The sequence below is a fragment of the Camelus ferus genome, chromosome 35, assembly GCF_009834535.1.
Source record: "Camelus ferus isolate YT-003-E chromosome 35, BCGSAC_Cfer_1.0, whole genome shotgun sequence".
NCBI lineage: Eukaryota > Metazoa > Chordata > Mammalia > Artiodactyla > Camelidae > Camelus > Camelus ferus.
Genome location: NC_045730.1, coordinates 16,060,278 through 16,077,425, shown reverse-complemented (window position 1 = coordinate 16,077,425; position 17,148 = coordinate 16,060,278). Strand labels below are relative to the sequence as shown.

The window sequence follows — 17,148 nt, the reverse complement described above, 5'->3', positions numbered from 1 at the left end:
ATGATGTGGGCTCGGGGAGATTGTGGATCGGGGAAATTATGCCGGATCAGGGAGCTATGTGGGCTCCGGGAGATGACACAGGCCTGCTTAGATGACGTGGCCTCTGGGTATTATGCTGGCTTGGGGACATGACGCGGGCTCGGGGATCTGACACATGCTCAGGGAGATGACACGTGCTCAGGGAGATGACACAGTCTTTGGGAGATGAGGTGACTTCAGGAGATGATGCGGGCTTGGGGAAATGATGCTGGCTTGGGGAGATGATGTGGGCTTTGGAGATGATATGGGATTTTGGAAATTATGTGGTTTGGGGAGATGTGGGCTTGGGGAGATGACGTGGGCTTGAGGAAATGTGGACTTGGAGCGATGATGCGGGCTGTGGGAGATGACTTGGGCTTGGGGTGATGTGGCGGTCTCCCGGACTTGCCGTGTGCTCAGGAAGATAACGCGGACTTTGGGAGATTCCAGGGCTTTTTGGGAGATAATGCGAGCTTGGAAGATAATGCAGGCTTGGGGAGATGTGGGCTTCGGAAGATGCTGCTGGCTCAGGGAGATGATTTGGGATCACGGATATGATGCTTGCTCATGTAGATCACACGGGCTTGGGGACATGACTCTGCCTCAGGGAGCTGACACGGCCTGGGGAGATCATGTGTGTTCTGGGACATGATGTCACCTTGGGGACATGATGTGGGCTTGGGGAGATGTGGGCTTGTGGATATGATGCAGGCTTCAGACATGATGCGGGCTTGGGGAGATGATGTGGGCTTGGGGAGATGTGGCTGGGGCAATGATGCGGGCTGGGGGAGATGATGTGGATGTGGCTTTTGGAAATCATGTGGGCTTGGGGAGATACTGCAGGCTTGGGAGATGTGGGCTTGGAGAGATGATGCTGTTTTGGAGAGATGATGCCGGCTGGGGGAGATCATGTTGCCTTGGGAAGATGACGTGGGCTTTGGTGATGATATGGGCTTTTGGAAATAATGTGGCCTTGGGGAGATGTGGGCTTGGCTAGATGATGCAGGCTGTGGGAGGTGACTCGGGCTTGGGGTGATGGATCGGTCTCATGGACACGCTGTAGGCTCAGGGAGATGAAGTGGGCTTTGGGAGGATGACAGGGTCTTGGGGACATAACGTGGGCTTGGGAGATTATGCCTGCTTGGGAAGATGATGCGTGCTCAGGGAGATGTTTTGGGATTGCGGACATGAGGCTGGCTCACAGGGATGACACGGGCTCAGGGACATGACGCTGGCTCAGGGAGATGACATGGCCTGGGGTGATGATGTGGGCTTTGGAAAATGTGGGCTGGGGACATGATGCAGGTTGGGGAAGATCATGTGGGTTAAGGGAGATATGATCTCAGGGAGATGATGAGGGCTCAAGGTAATGACACAGGCTTGGAGAGATGACGCAGGCTTGGGGACATGACACTGCCTTAGGAAGACGATGTGGGCTCGGAGACATGATATGGGCTTGGGGACATGATGTGGGCTTGTGGAGATGATGTGGTCTTGGGGAGATGTGGGCTTTTGGAGATGACGTGGCCCACATCATCTCCTCAAGCCCACATCATCTCCCAGGCCTGCATCATCTCTCCAAGCCCACATCGCTCCACGCCCACATCTCCTCAAGCCCACTTCATCTCCCCAAAGCCACATTATTTCCAAAAGCTGACATCATCTCAAGCACACGTCATCTCCCCAGGGCCATGTGATCTCCCCCAGCTTGCATCATCTCTCCAAAATGGCATCATTTCTCCAAGCCTATGTCTCTCCAAGCCCACATAATCTCCCTGAGCCCAGATCTCCCCAGGACGCCATCAACTTCCAAAGCCCCCGTAATCTCACCGAGCCCTCAGCAAGTCCGCAAGACTGCATCATCACCCCAAGCCCGAGTCATCTGCCACAGCCCACATCATGTCTCCAAGCCCACATCTCCCCAAGCCCACATCATCTCCCCAAGCCCACATCATGTACCCAAGCCCATATCATTTCCCCAAGCCCACATCATCTCCCAAGCTTGCGTTGTCTCCCCAAGAGCCCCGTAAATTCCCAAAGTCCACGTTATCAACCTGAGCCCACGACTTGTCCACGAGACCGCGTCACCACCCCAAGCCCGAGTCATCTGCCACAACCCGAATCATCTCTCCAAGCCCATGTCTCCCCAAGCCCGCAGTATCTCCCTAAGCCCACATCATTTCCAAAAGCCCACATCACGTTTCCGAGCCCGTATCATCTTCCAAAGGCAGCGTCATGTCCCCGAGCCTGCGTCATCTCCCCAAACCCACGTCATTTCCGTGAGCCCACATCATCTCCCTGAGATCATATCTCACCTAACACACATGATCTCCCCGAACCCGCATCATGTCCCCAAGCCCACATCTTCCAATGGCCACATCATCTCCCCAAGACAGCATCATCTCCCCAGCCCACATCATCTCCCCAGGCTGTGTCATCTCCCTGAGCCAGTGTCATGTCCATGAGACCGCGTCATCACCCCAAGCCCGAGTTATCTCCCACAGCCCACATCATCTAGCCAAGCCCACATCTCCCCAAGCCCACATCATGTCCCCCAGCCTGCATCATCACCCAAAGCCCACATCTCCCATAGCGCACATTATCTCCCCAAGGCGGTATCATCTCCCAAGCCAGCATGAGAAATACCAGCTTGCCTGAGAGGCCATGGAGCAGAACTCCACTAATACCCCTGGCATAAGGCAGGAAAAGACTGTAAACAGATGCGGGCTATGGATCAATTAGGACCTTCCTCCTGGTCTCTCCAGGCCTGGGAAATGCGCCAGGCACAAGAGGGTATACCTAACAGGAAACCTAAAGTGATGCTTAGTCGATTTTCATTTGTAGTATAGGCTCCTTCTGGAAAATTATAGGAGACACGTATGAGGCATGTGGTTTGGTGAAGACTATTGGTGCCATGTCAAATATGGGAAATAAAAATGTGAGCAGAGAAGGGGAACTAAGGGTTGCAAATCTCTTCTGTTCTTACTCTTCAGGTTTTCTCACAAGTTGTTTGGCTATCTGAACTGTAACAAAACACTACAATAAACCCACAAGTCCCCTCTCCCTTGGTCCACTAGGTCTGGCGTATTCAAACAGGGCTCTTAAATTCTGAGAGAAAACATGTTGGTTGGCAATGCTAACCATGGATAGATTGTCCCCCATGAGGATTAAACAGAGAGATCATAGGTTATGTGAAAAAATATTAAATTCCAAGGCAAGAGATATGCTGAGGAATCAACAAAGATGTCTTTGATGAAATGGTGAATGCAGAGGAGAATTTAGACATTGTCTTTCTCTTGTGAACCTGGAAGACAACTCACTTTCTCGAGAAAATCTAAGAGAGCTTTTCATCTATTGCCATGCAATGCAGAGGAGTGGTTAAGACTCTGGGCTTCTTCAGCAAGTGCAAACCACAACTCTGCTACTTATGAGCTACTCATGATCATCAGTCAATACTAAACCTATCTTGTTTCCATAGTTTCATTTGTAAAATGGTACAACAGCACTATTTACCAAATAGGGTTGTTGTGCACTTTAAATGTAATAATTCATCTATGCACCACAAAAATATGTGGCGCACGTTAATTATGCAACAAAATTAATTACTAGGGAAGGAGAATAGACAAGCATAAATAAGGAACAATCTAAAACCAGTTAAGACATCAGGAGATAAAAACACAATTGCTATATTTTAAAAAATAGGGAAATAAACAGGAAATAGCAGAGTGAATACTACTGAAAAAGATTGTAAATTAGGTAACAAGTGGTAGGAATTCCTTCCAGAAGTCAGAGGAAAGTGATAAAAACAGCAAATGATGAACATTGAAATAATTATGAAAAAAGGTGATCTAAATATGTCATATAATAACCACTCTGATGAAAAGAAATAGCAAATGAAGACAAAACACTTATCAAAGAAATTGTAAAATAAAAAAGTTAACTTCTGATCAAGATTGTGCAGTAATTTTCTGCTATCGGCCCTCTGCCTCCAAACACCAATGACAAATGAAGCATAACAAGAGAAAACCAAAAAGATATAGGTAGAACTGAAAACCTAGAGAAATGTAAAATGAACACCAAATGGAGTAGAAAGTTTAAGCGGTAAGTAAGCTCCAGGTTAGAAGCAGGCAGTGGAAGCTGACAGTTCAGCGAGAAGACAGGCTCATTACAGGAAGTCACAGGCTGAGGGCAATTTACCAGGTGCCCAGTGCATGTGGGGGACTTTTGTGACTGACTGATAGGAGAGAGAGGAGGGAGGAGGAAGAAAAAACTAATGGGTTGGCCCAGTATGTGATGCAAGCCACTAATGGGCAGTACCTGCTCCACTGAAGATGCTGTCTTATCAGAGGGATGGAATGTTCGGCTGGGAGCACAGTGAGGTGTCCTTTCATAGACAGTACCCTGCTAAGAGGGGCACCATCCTCCAGGATGCAGTAAATACTCTAAATCAATGATTGCTCTATGATTCCGTGTCCCCAGTAGGTAGAAAATATGGGTCAGGAAACAAAGGGATGAAAGAAGAATTCAGGCATAACATCACTTCCAGTGACCCACTTGAGAATGTGGGCTTTCTGTCCATACAATTCTGGGCTCCGTAGATATTGAGAACCTGGTTCCCAAAGGGAGGCTTTGCTTCTCATAGGCATGACAGCAAGAATCTGACTGATTCTTTAAACTACAGCAGCTACCTACGCACTTTGGGTTTCTCATGCCAAGACATCATCTGGCAAGAAGAAAACTCAAAGTCTCGGCAGCTGTAGCTGACTGGTATCCTCAGAAGATCCTTGAGAAAATAAAACAAAGGAAAGGATCTAAATATATTAGTTACAACAACAACGTAAACAGATTCAATTAATCTGCTGAAAGACATATTCTCAGGAGAGATTTAAAAGCAAAAAGTTACCTGCTGTCCTAAAGAAATACACCTAAAGGAAAACTTCAGCCTAAAGTTTATATAAATAAATATCGGTAAGGTGGGGCAATCACTCCTGATAGTTCAGTGGTTTAAATCTTCTGAAAATTTATCCAACTGAAAAACACCAAAATGCCAAATAAACTCTGACAGTGATATTTAAATTTGCAGTGTGGCATTCGCAACAATGTAAGAAAAAATATCCCAAGGGTTAAAAACAATAAAAGCCTAGATCATTAAACCAGAGGGATAAAGGAATCCAATAATACTCTGAGAAAATGCCAAAACACAATTTAATAAATTCACATATTAGTGTGCAATGAAATAGGAAGTGTGGCATTGGACACATGCAGTGAAAATATCTGAAGTTAAGACCTCTGCATAAAGCTGGAACTTTAAATGAAAGAGTTTTCACCTCCTGCAAAGAAATTTGGCAGAGAAAAATAAGTCTTCATTAGGAAAACAAGAAAATCTGTCTCTGACATGGCTCCAAAAGGAAGAGGGAAGGTTCTTCTGAGAAGCTGCAACCAATGGCTGCTCTCACGTGGGTCTGGTTTCACATTTATACTTCATATAAATCTAAGAAACCTCAAAAAGAGGAATAAAATTAAAGTGGTCCTCAAAATCAATGTAATTTACCATCTTAACAGACAAAATGCATATGATTATCTCAATAAATGCACGAAAAGCATTTGACAAAATTTTCATCCTTTCAAGAAAATATCCTCAGTACCTTTAAATAACAGAGAAATTACTTAAGATGTTAAGAAACATTACCCCCCGACACACACAAAAAAAAGACAGCTAACATCACCCTTAATGGTAAAAGATTGAATGTCTTCCCATAATATGATAACAAGTCAAGGATGTTGTTTTTCATAAGTCTTTTTTTCTGTCTTCAACATTTTTATTGATTTATAATCATTTTACAATGTTGTGTCAAATTCCAGTGTAGAGCACAATTTTTCAGTTATACATGAACATATATATTTTCATTGTCACATTTTTTTCTCTGTGAGCTACCATAAGATCTTGTGTATATTTCCCTGTGCTGTACGGTATAATCTTGTTTATCTATTCTACAATTTTGAAATCCCGTCTATCCCTTTCCACCCTCCGCCCCCTTGGCAACCACAAGTTTGTATTCTATGTCTATGAGTCTATTTCTGTTTTGTATTTATGCTTTGTTCTTTTGTTTTTGATTTTGTTTTTGTTTTTGTTTTTGTTTTTGTTTTAGATTCCACATATGAGTGATCTCATATGGTATTTTTCTTTCTCTTTCTGGCTTAGTTCACTTAGAATGACATTCTCCAGGAGCATCCAGGTTGCTGCAAATGGTGTTATGTTGTCAGTTTTTATGGCTGAGTAGTATTCCATTGTATAAATATACCACTGCTTCTTTATCCAGTTATCCGTTGATGGACATTTAGGCTGTTTCCATGTCTTGGCTATTGTAAATAGTGCTGCTATGAACACTGGGGTGCAGGTGTCATCCTGAAATAGGGTTCCTTCTGGATATAAGCCCAGGAGTGGGATTCCTGGGTCATGTGGTAAGTCTATTCCTAGTCTTTTGAGGAATCTCCATACTGTTTTCCACAGTGGCTGCACCAAACTGCATTCCCAACAGCAGTGTAGCAGGGTTCCCCTTTCTCCACAGCCTCTCCAGCATTTGTCATTTGTGGATTTTTGAATGATGGCCATTCTGACTGGTGTGAGGTGATACCTCATTTTAGTTTTGATTTGCATTTCTCTGATAATTAGTGATATTGAGCATTTTTTCATGTGCTTATTGATCATTTGTATGTCTTCCTTGGAGAATTGTTTGTTTAGGTCTTTTGCCCATTTTTGGATTGGGCTGTTTGGTTGCTTCTTATTAAGTCATATGAGCTGCTTATATATTCTGGAGATCAAGCCTTTGTCGGTTTCACTTGCAAAATTTTTCTCCCATTCCGTAGGTTGTCTTTTTGTTTTACTTTTTGTTTTCCTTTGCTGTGCAGAAGCTTGTAAGTTTCATTAGGTCCCATTTGTTTATTTTTGCTTTCATTTCTTCTAGGAGAAAACTTTTGAGACGCATGTGAGATAATTTTTTGCCTATAATTTCCTCTAGGAGGTTTATTGTATCTTGTCTTATGTTTAAGTCTTTGATCCATTTTGAGTTGATTTTTGTGTATGGTGTAAGGGAGTCTTCTAGCTTCATTGTTTTACATGCTGCTGTCCAGTTTTCCCAACACCATTTGCTCAAGAGACTGTCTTTATTCCATTGTATGTTCTTGCCTCCTTTGTCAAAGATGAGTTGACCAAAAGTTTGTGGGTTCATTTCTGGGCTCTCTATTCTGTTCCATTGGTCTATATGTCTGTTTTTGTACCAATGCCATGCTGTCTTGATGACTGTAGCTCTGTAGTATTGTCTGAAGTCTGGGAGAGTTATTCCTCCAGTCTCTTTCTTTCTCTTTAGTAATGCTTTGGCAATTCTAGGTCTTTGATGGTTCCATATAAATTTTATTATGATTTGTTCTAGTCTTTTTCATAACTCTTATTCAATATTGTACTGGAAATCCTAGGCAGTAAAATAGAACATGATTTTAAAAAGGCAACTATATTCAAAAGGAAAAAATAAAAACTGTCTTTATTCACACATGATATGACTTTCTATGTAGAAAATCCCAAATAAGCTACAAAACCTTCTAAAACTAATAGATGATTCATGATGTTCTCAGGACAAAAGACAAATATTTAAAAAGCTATTGTAATTCTATACCCTGGTAATAAAAAATTTGGATTTAAAAAGTTTTAAGTACCATTTAAATGCTGTGAAAAAGCAAAATGCTTAACCAAAAATATAACAAAACATGTGTGAAACATCTACACTCAAAACCATAAAACAGCATTAGAGAAATAAAATATCTAAATAAAAAGATCTAGCACATTCACGGAATGGATAACTTAATATTGTTAAGAAATTAAGTCTCCCCAAATTGATCTATAGATTCAATGCAATCTCAAAAAATGGCAGCGGACTTTTTAAAAAATAAATAACAACACAATTTCAAAATGTCTGTAAAAAGGAAAAAGAACTAGAATATTCAAAACAATTTGGAAATATTAGGACAAAGTTGGAAATCTTGGGCTACCTGGTTTCAAGATTTACTATAAAACTACAGTAGTCAAGACATCATGATATTAGCAAAAGAACAGACACAAACAAAGATCAGCAGGACAAGAGAGTCCAGAAGTAGACTCACACAAATATAAACAACTGATTTCTGACAAAAATCCAAAAATAATTAGAGTGAAGAGAGGATAGTCTTTACAACAAGTGATCCTGGAAAAGCTGTATGTTCATATGCAAAAAAAAAAAAAAAAAAATCAACCTTCACCATTATTCATTTAACAAAACTGACCAAATGTAAAACATAAAACTGTAATTATTTCAGCAGAAAAATTCAGAAAAGTATCTTTGTGACCTTGGGTTTGGCAAAGGATTTTTAAATATGACACCTGAATAACCATCTATAAAAGAAAAATGTGATCATTTGGATGTTACTAAAATGTAGAACTTTTCCTCAGTGTTAAGAGACTGAAAAACCAAGCTACAGATGGGGAGAACGTATTTGCAAATCATATTTCTGACAAAGGACTTGTAGCCAGAATACATAAAGAACTGTTAAAACTCAGCAATAAGAAACCAATCTAATTCTAATTCTTAAAAAAAAAAAAAAGCAACCTCTGTTTTAAGCCAAGATGGTGTATGTATGTAGGGGTGTGTGTGTGTGTGTGTGTGTGTATATATTATGTATATGTGTATATATATGTGTATGTGTGCATGTGTGTGTGTGTATGTGTATATATATATATAGTTCCTGAACAACAAAAACAAAGTGAGCCCTACAATTGCCAAAAACTTTTGAGTTTCCTGGCAGTAATATAGGGAGGAAGAACCCAGGTGGAGCCATCTGACTCTGAATTTGAAGTGACAGAAGAGAAAACCCAAAGTTACTGAAGCAGTTAGAGTTCGCTGGACAGAAGTTCCTCCATAAAGGGAAGAACTGCACAGAGCAGGAACTCAGAGATCTGCATAGCGTCTCCCTTGAGTACTCTTCAGAGTACTGATTACTGCATATGTAAAGGGCACTCCTGGAGGCTAGGGGAAAAAAATTATCTTCAAGGATCAGAGGGAATAGTAGCCAGAACTCACAGAAGACCTGGTAGGAACAGTGCCTGTTTCCACCAGCCAGACTGGAAAACCTAATAATTCACAGGGCACTGGGTATAGTACTCAGATGGGTATTGTCTCTGTAGTGGAGAATTAGCCCTGGACTAAATTAGCTGCTATGGTCCCATCTAACACATCTTCAGAACAAGACCGGAAAGGATGAAGCTGTTTCCAAGTAACTTAACTGCATCCCAGATCAATGTACAAAACTGTTTATAGGAATGCAAAAATGTCAGCTTCTAACAAAGCAAAAACATCAATATTTGCATCCAATTAAAGATTATCAAGTATGAAAGAGCCAAGAAAGTATGACCTGCAATGAGGAGAAAAATTAATAAATAGAAACCAAACCAGAATTGATATAGATGTTAGAATTTTCATACAAGAACATTAAAATATAATTATATTTTATATATTCAAAGAAGAGAAAAGGCATAATAAATAACACGAGAAATACAAAAAAAGACATAAAGTCATATATAAGAGATGATAAAGATAATAAAAATTTATAATGAAAAATATGTGAAAAATTTGAAAACTTAGACAAAACAAATTTCTAAATAAAATACGACCCTAAAACTGAATCAAGAAGACATAGAATATTTTTTGTCCAGTATATCATAGTGGTTCAATGTGCAGACTCCGCATAAGATTACATGAGTTTAATCCTGGCTGGCTCTTGTACTTGAATCTGTAAGACTTTGGACAGGTCACTTAAAATTTCTGTGCCTCATATTTTAATTCTAAAATGTGGATAGTAACTAGTACCTACCTCATAGAGTTATTCTGAAAGGGTAAATGTGTCTATATCAGTTAAATATTTAGAACAGTGCCTGGCACATAGTAAGAACTCTGCAAGGACTACCTCCTTAATGATATTACTATTGAAGGAAATCCACTTCTCGGTACAAAACCTAGAGAACTTTTTATAGAAGACATGTGAATGAATATTCATTGCAGCCTTACTTATATTTGTGATCATTTGGAAACTACCTAAATGTCCATCAACATAGAGATGGATAAATTAATTGTGATATATTTACATAGTTGAATGAAGCAGCAGATTAAAGTGAAGAAAAAGCAGCTACCACCATATCAAAGTCTCAAAAATATAATGTAGGCTGAAAAAAGGAAGATTCAGAAATATAGATGCAATATGATCCCACAGCATTTAAAATTAAAAGATGCAAAACAATGTATTTTTAAAACTCATATATATAACAGTATAGAGAAATAGGAGAATGGAATAGTGGGAGGTGCACAAGAAGTTTCAAATATGGCTGAAAAATTTACTTTATTATAAATGACTTGTGGCACATGTGGCAAATCAATATGATTTACTAAAACTGAATGGTAGATTTAAGGACACACATTATAAAGATTTTATTCACTCTTCCATGTGTTTTAAGAATTCCATAATAAAAAGAACTTTCTGGCTGGAAGGAACACCTGACCATTAAAATTGAAAGAGGTCAAGAATTACTGACAAAGTTAATGAGAGGAGACAAACATCTAGACATACTTTGATAAAATTTTTTAATTTCAAGGATAAAAATTATTAAAACCATCCAGGCAGGAAAAAAGCTATTTGCCAAGGAAAAATATCTTAAGGGACCACAAACATCTCTGTACTACTAAATGGCAAAAAGTCACAAGGCAAAATCTACAGACTTTTGACGCAAACTGAGTACAAGAATTTCATGCTCAAATCAGTTAGTGATTACATGTGACGGGAACAAGGATATTCTTGGTCACTGAAGGACTCAGAAATTATACCAACCATGAACTCTTCTTGAAATATCTAGTGTAATAAGTTTCAGCTGACCAAGGGATCAATCCAAATAAAAAACCTGCAAGTCATGGTATAAACGAAGTGAAGATAAACAGTGTAACCAGTAAAATGTAGAGTTAAACCCTAATAATCGTGGATAAGACTTAGTACAATGTCAATTTTAAAATTTAACAAACATATTTACATTTCAAAAATTCAATTGCATTATTATCTAAAATTACAGTTTAAATCAACAAAAAGTATAAAAATGGAAGGAGAAAGAGAAGAAAATGTTTGGATTTTCTCACATAGCAGGAAGAAAAGAGAAACATCTATGTGGGGTCAATTTTTTTACTTTTTAGAATTTTTAATGCTCAGTAAATAGAATGACTTAAAATGTAACCAGTACTTCTGGTTTCAATTCCAATATGTAAAGATTTTGGAAGTTATTACCTCCATCCTTACAAGAAAAAGGTCAACAAAGTGAAATTTAATAAAATTTTCCTGGACATATCAGAGACCTAAGTTGGTAGGGCAAATTGATACCTTAAAATCTAGAAAGCCAGATGGATCCAGAGTCATAGCTCAAATTTGCTTCATAGGAGCAGAATCCAATGGAGTTACAAACTGGTAGGAATAATTAAATTGTCACTTGAATAAATTACTGAAGGTTGAGTGTGGATTAGATTGATTGTGAGAAACTCTTTGGAGTTGCAGTCTTAGAGAAACCCCCATGCTTCCTGGGCTTTTCCTTCAGGAGCCCCACCAGAGGGTGAGGATCTGAGATAGAACCTATCATGGCTCTGGCAAGGGGGAAGGGAAGAGTAAACTTTATGAAATATGCCCAGAATTTTCTCCAAAAGAAAGATTGAGTCTCTAGGGTGGAAGATTTTACCAGAGCCATGTTCAAGAGTCAGGGAAAGGACATTTCTCTCACCCCAGCTCCCTCTGTCCCTCCTGTCTCACTCAAGAGGAGGCAGACGGAATCTCTATTATGGGCTGAATTTTGCACCCCTCCCCAAAGTTCACAAATTGAAGTCCTAACTCCCAGTATGTCAGCATGTGGCTGGACTTGGAGATAGAGGTTTTTTTTTAAAAAGGTAAGTTAAAATGAGCTCATTAGGATGGGTCCAAATTCTACAAGACTGCTATTTTTATAAGAAAAGGAGATTACAATATAGACAGAGGAAAGACACAGGGAGAAGATAGCTACCTACAAGTCAAGGAGAGAGGCCACACAAGAAACCAATCCCTAACACACCTAAGAACTTTCCAAAATTAATTATAGACATCAAATCAAAAATACCAAAAAAAAAAAGTTTTAATTATGCCTAGACATACTATATTCTAGCTGCAGGAGACCAATGAAAAAAAAATAAAATCTTGGGGGAAAAAGTCAGAGAGAAAATACACTTTTCCTAGAGAGGAGCAGATAAGATTTACGGAAAATTTCTTATCAGAAATCATGCAAGCTACAATAAAGTAGAATGAAATACTGAAGGTGTTAAAAGAAAAAAAATGAAATTATCTTCAAAGGTGAAGGAAAAAATAATCCTAAAATTTGTACGGAATCACAAAAGATCCTGAATAGCCACAGCAATCTTGAGAAATAATAACAAAGCTGGAGTCATCATTCTCCCTGGTTTCAAACTGCATTACAAAGCTACAGTAATTAAAATGATATGATACTGGCAGAAAAACAGACACAGATTAATGCAACAGAATCGAGAGTCCAGAAATAACCTCCCACGTACATAAGGTCAATTAATTTATGAAAAAAGAGTCAAGAAAATGGTAAGATGATGGATGGGTGTTTTCCCCCTAAGATCAGGATGTTTCACCTCACCACTCCTATTCAACACTGGTAGTAGACATATATACATAGTGCAATAAAATATGAAAGATACAGATTTGGAAGGAAGAAATAAAACTATCTTTTTATTCACAGATGACATAATTACTTATGTAGCAACCCTAAAGAATCAACCACAACAAAAAATCTCCTGGAATTAATAAGTGATTACAACAAAGTTTCAGGATACGTGATTAATATACAAAATTCAGTGACGTTCCTATATACCTTCAACAAAAAATTGGAATTTGAAGTTAAAAACACAATGCCATTTATAATAGCCCCCTAAAATATTTAGATATGAATCTAACAAAATATGTATAAGATCAGAAGCAGAAAGCTATAAAACTCTGATGAAGAAAAAACTCTAAATAAATACATATTTTTTGTTCTCGATTGAAAGACATAGTATTGTAAGGATGTCTGTTTTTCCCAACTTGATCTATAAATTCAACTTTATCCCCAACAATGTCCTAGCAGGCTAATTCATAGATATTAAAAAAGTGATTCTAAAGTATACTTGTAATATCAAGAACTTAGAATAGCCAACACAATTTTTAGGAAAAAATGAAGTCAGAAGACCCACAAGACTTGATTTCAAAATTATTATAGATGTACATTAATCAAGACATTGGTGTACCAGTGAAAGAAAAGACATAAGGAGTAGATAAATAAGCAACAGAATAAAGAGACAATAAATAGGCTCACACAAACACAGTCAACTGATTTTTGAAAAAAGAGCAAAGGCAACTTGATGCAGAAATAATAGTTTTTTCAACAAAGATACTAGAATAACTGGATGTCCATATGCAAAATAAAGAGAAAGAGGGAGAAAAAAAAAAAGACAGAGAGAGAGAGACAGAAAAGAATCTAGATGCGGTGCTTATGACTTACACATAATTAACTCAAAATGGATCATAAACCTAAATGTAAAATGTCAGACTATAAAATCTTTGGAAGAAAACATGGCAGAAAATCTACATGACCTTAGATTTGGTGATAAAAATTTTAATATAACACTAATAGCATTTATAAAACAAGTACTTAATGGATAGCAGATATTTGAATCCAGGCTCCTCACTGTTGCAGTAGGAGGTTACAGATGAGCAAGGGGACTAGGCTAGAATGATCTATGTGATGATGCATTAAGTTAGAGACATCAGTATGAACGCAGGTTTAAGTTGACAAAAACACAGATGATTACATGCAGAACTATTTATCAATATGTGTATAAACATAGTTCAGCATATGCACGTACATACACACACAGACACACACACACTTTCTTGCTCTGTCAACTAAGAGAGCCTTAGAAGTAAGACTATCCCCAGTAACAGTGACCACAGCTACCAGGCATTTCTTGGTTTTTAAGTGCCATCCTCCAGTGAAAGGAACCAGGGATCCTTGGGGAAATGGCTGATTCTAGGGCTGAGGAAGGAGATGTACCTGGAACATTTTGTAATATGAAAACATAAGGAAATGCTAAAAAAAAAATTGTACCTATGATATGATGAAGGTGACATAGCCAAATGAAAGTACTCCCAGTGGCCAAAGTTGGAACAATTAAGCAACAAATAAATAAGTTTGTATTGGATTATAACCCAAAGTATAAAATAAATATCTATGCATCCATACTGATATAAATAATTAATACATAAGTAAATAAGAGATAATAGACAAATCACCAGGGCAGAAGAATTCAAAATAATAATTACGTAGCTACTTCACATTTAGGAGGTACAACAGAGTTTCGGATTTCTAAAATGTAACCTCTGCATAGTGCCTGCCTTCTTAAGTATAGTATGGAAAGGAGCAAAGAGTTACCTGTGCAGTGGAAAAAGCAGATATGCCCTACCTCAAGCCAGGTGATCAAGGTTAACAGTGAGATCACTCAACAGTGATAAGTCAGATTGACAGTACGTATCCTTCATATGATGTGATGAGAACGGCATTTTACTTCTATGGTCTTCCTCCCCCAAACACATAACGCCAGCCTAATTATGAGAAAAACATCAGACAAATCACAACTGAAGGAAGGATGTTCTACAAAACGCCAGTACTTCTGAAAACTGTCAAGGTCATCAAAAACAAGCCAAGTCAGAGAAACTGTCACAGCCAAGAGAAGCCTAAGGAAATAGAACTAATAAATACAATGTAGAATCTGGGAACAGAAAACGGGCATTAGCAAAAGGAAGGGGAAATATGAATGAAGTACGGGCTTTAGTTTACTTAACAATAGTGGGTCAATATGGATTCATTCATGTGGCAAATGTACCATATGTAAGATGCTAGTAACAGAGAAAACTTGGTGTGGAATACATGCAACATATTGGGATATGGGAATATATGGGAAGTCTCTGCATTATCTGAAATAATTCTGTAAACCTAAAATTATCCCAAAATTAAATGGGTTTTTTGGAGGGAACCACTGAGTTTTTTTTTTTTTTAACAGAAGTACTGGGAATTGAACCCAGGACCTCGTGCATTTTAAGCATGCACTCTACCACTAAGCTATACCACCCCCACCCCCTGGAATGTTTATTTTAAAAAATACAAAAATAAATAACTTGTCTTTCAATAATACAAGTGTGTTTTTTGTGATGTTTTTTAAAAAAGACAGGTAGCACCCAGTCTTGGTGAGGAACACTCATGCTTTGCTGATGGAAATGTAAAATGATACAATCACTTGACACAATGATTCTGTGTTTGCATCTTTTTCCAGGAGTGATTTAAAAAAACACATGACTGTGCAAAGGCTTGTAGAAGAAAATTCATAGCAGCTCCATTCATGATAGCCGAAAGTTGAAAACAGTCAAATGCTCATCAGCAGGAACACAAATACCAAGTTGTGGTATCTTCATACAGCAGGAGGGAACTATTTATATTTAACTATTTATATTCTCAACTTCATGGATGAATCTCAAGACATGCATTGAGCAAACGAAGCCAAACACAAAAAAGGATACACTGCAAGATGCCATTTACATGGAATTCTAAAACTGGCAAAAAGAAATCTACAGTGAAATAATGCAGAAAAGTTTTGTCTCTGTGTGAGAAGGGTTGGCTGAAAAAGGCTGGAGAGAAAGTTCTTGGGTGATGGAAATGTTCTCTATCTTAATAGGAGTATGGGTTACATGAGTATATACATTTGTCAATGTTCACTGACCTGTACACTTCACTGTATGTAAATTTTACCTTGAGAAGGAAATGTAAACAAAGAAAAAAAGTCAATATACCCATTTTTGTTCAGTCCTTTAAATAATTACCCTCAAACTACATTTTGATTGCCTCATTAATGTCACACTTGCTTCTAAATATGATTTATGATTTACAATAAGTTGTAGAGCAAAAGAATAATTTCAAATTCAATAATTGAAATTTGTTATTATTTACTGTAAATCATAAATATAGTAAAACACCTATAAAATAAGGACTATGACCCCACTTTTAAAATGAGTAAATTCGGGCTCAGTAAGAAAAGTGATTTGTTCGAGATTACTCAGCAAGGGGAGAGCTAAAATTTCTGTTGACCGCTAGTATCTTTGGATCTTGCTCTTAACCAGGTTGGGGTGGGGGAAATAGAAGCCAATGACAATAATGTGATTGAATAGTGACTTCCACTCTGAGTTTTCAGGAATCCAGGGCAAAAGGGTCATGAAAGTGACATGTGTTGCTTAATGATGGATATAAGGGATTATACCAACTCACCAGAAGAAGAAAGCATTTTTCTGACACTAAATTTGAAAAAGAAAGTAGAATTGAACCCAACAGTCCTTGTATAGAAGTTATGGAAGAACATCACACACAATATGTTAAGTAAATAATTTTACAGACCACACACACACCTTCTTAATCTGACCCTTTCTCACCCCAGTGTCCCATCAACAACTGAAAACCTGCTCCAGCTGCCTTGCTCAGCTCACACCCTTACCACTGAGATGGCTTTCCTAGGAGTTCAGTTCCAACACGTTTGATTTCATTTATTCTAGCCTGCATGGATCAGCCTATTAGTAACCATGCTAATTGAACTATTTGTTGTGGGTTCAATCTGATCTGTTACTTAGGAAAATAAACATCTTGGTTTATCCATGACATGTGTTCTCAAGAAGTGCTTCACTTAGCACTCAGCTGTAAATCTGAATAAAATTGAGAAGAGAAATTTCCATAGACAAATGTTTTGGCTAACTGTCTCTTTTGGCATTTCAACTGAAATCTTCTCTTTAAAAAATATAGCTGCCATTTGAACCAAGATTTCTTTAGTTTATTCCATTTCCAATTAGTAGCTCAGCTTTGCATTGGCATTTCTGTTTTAGCAGCTGCAGTGGAATCACTGGGCCAAATGCTGCCTCCATCTTTTGCCTACATGCCACTTTCACTCATGT

General features: G+C 38.3%; 1 non-coding gene across 1 annotated transcript; it reads right to left on the bottom strand.

The window, feature by feature from the left end:
- Positions 1-15,215: 15,215 nt before the first annotated feature.
- TRNAF-AAA lies at positions 15,216-15,287 on the bottom strand. Its single transcript has one exon. It is a non-coding gene; the product is annotated as a tRNA-Phe (tRNA).
- Positions 15,288-17,148: the final 1,861 nt, after the last annotated feature.